This window comes from Phoca vitulina, unplaced genomic scaffold (assembly GCF_004348235.1).
Source record: "Phoca vitulina isolate PV1807 unplaced genomic scaffold, GSC_HSeal_1.0 scaffold20, whole genome shotgun sequence".
Taxonomy (NCBI): domain Eukaryota; kingdom Metazoa; phylum Chordata; class Mammalia; order Carnivora; family Phocidae; genus Phoca; species Phoca vitulina.
In genome coordinates, this window is record NW_022589723.1 from 21,633,462 (window position 1) to 21,639,730 (window position 6,269).

At 35.8% G+C, this 6,269-nt stretch overlaps 1 pseudogene; it reads left to right on the top strand.

The window, feature by feature from the left end:
• Positions 1-3,924: 3,924 nt before the first annotated feature.
• Positions 3,925-5,152, top strand: LOC116640634 (annotated as a pseudogene).
• The last annotated feature ends 1,117 nt before the right edge of the window (positions 5,153-6,269 follow it).

Below are 6,269 nucleotides of genomic sequence, written 5' to 3' on the forward strand. Positions count from 1 at the left end.
CTTCAATTTTCATTGCATTGCGAGACTCTCCACCTGTCGGTTGGGTACTTAAATCTTACAGACTTATTTTCAGTAATCAACATAAAATATCCACACTGCAGACACACACACACACAAACTTTGAATTGAAGAGAATTCTTTAAAACATTAACAACTATAGATCACTCACCAGTCCAGGCACCATGCTTAAACCCCTTCTCTCAAGTAATACTTGCAATAGCCTTGTGATAGGTTATTCCCATTTTTGCAGAGGTAGAAACTGAGGCATAGAGAAATAAATCTGTCCTAGGTGACACAGTGAGTAAATGTTTGATGTATGGTATATCTGAGTTGAGATCACTATCTGAAAACACAGTATCTATCAGGATCCTGTAGTAAGTATTTCTCAAAGTATAGTCCCTGGAACTGTGAATTTGTAGGAAATACTAATTTTAGGACCCCATCCCAAACCTCCTGAATCAGAAACTCTGGGGTTAGTGTCCAGAAATCTATGTTTTAATAAGCCCTCCAGGTGATTCCATTGTAAGTTCAAGTCTGAGAACCCCTGTTCTAAAATAAGTAGGGATGGAGTATCAGATTATTGAGAGCATGATAAAGGACAGGATAACTACCTATCACTACAGATTCTTTAAATTCTGACTCATATTACTGTGTGTGTGTGTGTGTGTGTGTGTGTGTGTGTATTTAGGTATGTGAGTAGCTGGTGAGTATGAGTATGTGGGTGTAGGGATGTAGTACTAGCTAATCTCCCTCCCTCGTTCTAAATACTTTCAGAATTATTAACTTCAGGATTTACTGAAGACTACTGGGATTTAGATATTAGCACAACTGTTGTCCTTAAGTTGTAGCCTATTAAATACATAAAGAAACAACAACTCTTACTATCTGAAACATTAAAGTTTTCATTTGCATGACAGAATATATAACTTATAGGTGTTTTGCACATTATGAGCCTCTCAATTTTACTAGAAGCCAGACTTTGCTGAACATGACAGTAATGTTGTGGGGCTGTAAGACAAGAAAATTGTCATGACATTAATCTCTGATTCTATATAGGGAACACCTTGTTATAAAAGACATTCTTACTGCCACAGAGCTGTTGCTAGGGGCAGTTAAATTACTGACACAACCACTTAATCTCTTCTTTTTCAGTGAATAGAGACAATGAAATAGAGTGCGACTGAATTTTTTATATTATATAAATAACTGAATTTCAGGAAAAACAGTTTTTCCAAAAATTATAGCAGAATTTCTTTCACCTATCTTCATAATTTGCAATAAAAATAGAGACCATTACAAAACCATTCATCTGTCCAATACTTTTCCTCTAGCCTTAAGGGCATAATGAAAAACTAAATTTACTAGGAAAGAGGATGTTTGAAGAGAAAATTTTGCATCCATTACTCATTTTGTGAGGCAGAGATGGCAATGGTGGTGAGAAGCAATTAAACTCTTATATTTCTCTGCTTCTGCCAACTTTTTTTCCAGCCACTTTACAATTGTGATATCATATGTATTATCATCACAAAGAAATTTGGAGAGGTATCATTTTATATCTTCATTTTATAAAGGAAGAAACTAAGGCCCATAAAAGTTTAACAAATAGTGATGGATAATGCTATATGTTGGGTTTAAAACTTAGATTATAACTCAATCTATTGATTGTTACCTCTCTGATACCACTCCAATGACACTGCCACTCAACACACAGGTGGTGATCTAGACCAGAAATCTCAAACAGTTCAGGGACAACATTAAGATGTTATTAGTCTTTTTCACTTGCATTCATTCATTTGAGCACAGTGAGATTCTCCAGAGCTCCATGATATATGACATGGCAATAAACTGAATATAGAAGCAGATAGGAAAATCTGGCTTTTTCTCTTAAGTTGTCATTAAAGATATCTGTAAAATTGTAAAAAATAAAATAAAATAAAAAAGCCTATCTTTTGACCTAAATAGTTGTTTCTGAAATTTTCAGAAAATTGTGTTAACATATAATAGTCATCATTTCAAAATGAATAAACATATCTAAAACTTCTTAGTGTAATTTATAATACAATAAATATAATCTACATTTTAAAAAAGTTCTTTGTGAAGAAGGGTGGTCCAAGAGGGTGGTGCAGAAAGACCCTGAACTCAACTCCTGCCATGGACACACTAAACTTACACCTTTATATAGAGTAATTCCTTATGAAGAAGAACTGAGGGCTGACTGAACAGCCTCTGTACAACAGATGCTAGAGGGACTACATAGAGAAGGAAAGGAACTAAAGTGAATATCAGCTTAAAATGGATATATATATATATGGTAGTAAAAAAACAAAAACCTACAATAGATACACAAAAAAGAAAGAGAAAAGAACACAAATATAACACTAAAGAAAACCATAAAACCATGAGGGAAGAGACCAAGAGAAGAAGAAAAGAATAGAGAGCTAAAAAAAACAAGAAAACAATTAACAAAATGGTAATAAGTACATATCTATCAATAATTACTATAAATGTAAATGGATAAAATGCTCCAATCAAAAAACATAGGGTGGCTAAATGGATGAGAAAAACAAGACCCATCTATATGCTTCCCATCAGAAACCACATTTAGATCTAGAAACACATGTGGACTAAAAGTGAAGAGATAGAAAAAGTTATTTTATGCAAATGGAAACAAAAAGAAAGTTGGAGTAGAAATACTCCTATCAGACCAAATAGACACTAAAAGATTAGCAGAAAACAAAGAAGGGCTTTACATAATGATCAAGGGGTCAACAAAGAAGATGGTTTAACACTTGTAAATATTTATACATCCAACGTAACAAAAGCCAAATATGTAAAGCAAGTATTAACAGGCATAAATGGAGAAATTGACAGCAATACAAGAATACTAGGAAACTTTAATACCCTACTTTTATCAATGGATAGATCATCCAACCAAAATCGGTAAGGAAACATTGGCCTTAAATGACACATTAGACAAACTGGACTTTATAGATATATATCTATCTTTATCTATAACATTCCATCCCAAAACAGAAGACAAACTTTCTTCAAGTGCACATGGAACATTCTCTAGGATAGATCACATATTGGACCACAAAACAAGTCTCAATAAATTAAAGAAGATTGAAATCATATCAAGCGTCTTTTCCAAATACAATTCTATGGAACTAGAAATCAATTACAAGAAAACTGGAAAAAACACAAACACATGGAAATTAAACAACATGTTACTAAACAACAAATGGGTCAACAAAGAAGTTGAAGAGGAAATCAAAGACAAGAATGAAGACAAATGAAATGGAAATACAAAAGGCTAAAATCTATGGGACACAGCAAAAGCAGTTCTAAGAGGGAAGTTCACAATGATAAAGGCCTACCTCAAGAAACAAGAAAATTTTCCAATAAACAAGTTAACCTTACACCTAAAGGAACTAGAAAAACAAAGCCCAAAGTTAGTAAGCAGAAAGAAATAATAGATAAGAGCAGAAATCAATGAAATAGAGATTTAAAAAATAGCAAAGATTAACTAGAGATGGATCTATGAAAAGATAAACAAAATCAATAAACCTCTCACCAGACTCAACAAGACCTCAAGACAGAGGGCCAAGTAAAAAAAAAAAAAAAAAATCATAAATGAAAAGAGATAAATTATGACTGAGAGCACAGAAAAACAAAGGATCCTGAGATTACTATAATTTTATGCCATAAATTGGAAAACATAGAAAATTTAAATTCCTAGAAACACACAACCTTCTAAGACTTAGTCAAGAAATAGAAAATGTTGTTGTTCACGATGGGTTTGCAGCCAGAACACAGGTGTTATGAAAACCACCACTAAACCTAAACCAAAATGGGAAAGGGAAAACTCATCAACATCATCTCATCATCACTGGACACAGATTTGGACAAGTGTCCACTACTGCTGAGATGGGAAAGAGCTCCTTCAAGTATGACTGGGTCTTGGATAAACTGAAAGCTGAAGGTGAATGTGGTATCACCATTGATATCTCCCGGTGGAAATTTGAGACCAACAAGTATTATGTGACCATCATTGATGCCCCAGAACACAAAGACATCAAAAACATGGTTCTAGGCACATCTCAGGCTGACTGTACTGTCCTGACTGTTGCTGTGTTGGTGAATTTGAAGCACATATCTCCAAGAATGAGCAGACCCATGAGCATGCCCTTCTGGCTTACACATTGGGTGTAAAACAACTAATTGTTGGTGTTAACAAAATGGATTCCACTGAGCCACCCTACAGCCAGAAGAGATATGAGGAAATCATTAAGGAAGTCAGCACCTACATTAAGAAAATTGGCTACAACCCTGACACAGTAGCATTTGTGCCAATTTCTGGTTTGAATGCTGACAACATGCTGGAGCCAAGTGCTAACATGCCTTGGTTCAGGGGATGGAAAGTCACTGTAAAGATGGGAATGCCAGTGGAACCACACTGCTTGAAGCTCTGGACTGCAATCTGCCACCAACTCGTCGGACTGACGATTCCTTGTGTCTGCCCCTCCAGGACATCTACAAAATTGGTGGCATTGCTACTGTGCCTGTGGGCTGAGTGAGTCGAGACTGGTGTTCTTAAACCTGGCATGGTGGTCACCTTTGCTCCGGTCTATGTTGAAACTGAAGTAAAGTCTGTTGAAATGCACCATGAAGCTTTGAGACTTGTCCAGAGGACAATGTGGGCTTCAATGTCAAGAACATATCTGTCAAAAATGTTCATTGTGGCAATGTGGCTGGTGACAGCAAAAATGACCCACCAATGGAAGCAGCTAGCTTCATGCTCAGGTAATTATCCTGAACCATCCAGGCCAAATATGCACCTGTAATGAATTGTCATACAGCTCACAATGCTTGCAACTTTTCTGTGCTGAAGGAGAAGATTGATTGTTGCTCTGGGAAATGGCTAGAAGATGGCCCTAAGTTCTCGAAATCTGGTGATACTGCCATCATTGATATGGTTCTTCACAAGCTTATATGTGTTGAGAGCTTCTCTGACTATCCTCCTCTTCACCATTTTGCTGTTCATGACATGAGACAGATGGTTGCTGTGGGTGTCATCAAAGCAGTGGACAAGAAGTCAACTGGAACTGGCAAGGTCACCAAGTCTGCCCAGAAAGCTCAGAAGGCTAAATGATTATTATCCCCAATACCTGCCACCCTAGTCTTAATCAGTGCTGGAAGAAGAGTCTCTGAACTATTTGTGTCAGTTGGCTAATTAATAGTAAAAGATTGGTTAATGATAATGATGCACTGCAAAACCTTTAAAAGGAAAGGAGAATGTTTTATGGGCCATTTGTTGGGAGAGAGAGTAACAGTTTTAAGTTATTAGTTTTAAAATCAGTACTTTTTAATGGAACCAACTTGACAAAAATCTGTCACAGAATTTTGGGATTCATTAAAGCAAAAGTTTAAGGTGCCTGGGTGGCTCAATTGGTTAAGTGTCTGCCTTTGGCTCAGGTCATGATCCCAGAGTCCTAGGATTGAGCCCCGCGTCGGGCTCCCTGATCACTGGGGAGTCTGCTTCTCCCTCTGCCCCTCACCCCTCTTGTGCTCTCTCTCTCTCAAATAAATAAAATGTTTAAAAATTAAAAAAATAAAATAAAAAAGTTTAATGAGAAAAAAATAGAAAATGTGACTAGACCAATAACAAGTAATGAAATAAGTAATTTTAAAACTCCCAAAAACAAAGATCCAGAACCAGAAAGCTTCACAGATGAATTCTACCAAATATTTAAAGAGTTAGTACCTATCCTTCTCAAATTAGTACAAAAAATTGAAGAAGAAGGAATGGTTCTAAACTTTTTACAAAGCCAGTATACCCTAATACCAAAACCACACAGACATCACAAAAAAAGAAAATTACAGGCCAATATCCCTGATGAGTATGGATGTAAAATTTTTCAACAAAACATTAGCAAACTGAATTCAACAATATGTTTTAAAGATTATATACTATGATCAAGTGGGTTGTACTCCAGGGATGTAAGGATGGTTCAGTATCTCCCTATCAAACAACAGGCTCTACTGTATTAACAAAATAAAGGATAAAAATCAGAAAATCACCTCAATAGATGCAGAAAAAGCATTTGACAAAAATTCAACATCCATTTATGATAAAAATTCTCAACAAAGTGGGTATACAGGAAACATACTTCAACATAATAGAGGATATTTATGACAAACCCACAGCTAACATTATACTCAATAGTGAAAAGCTGTAAGCTTTTCCTCTCAGATCAGGAATCAGAAAA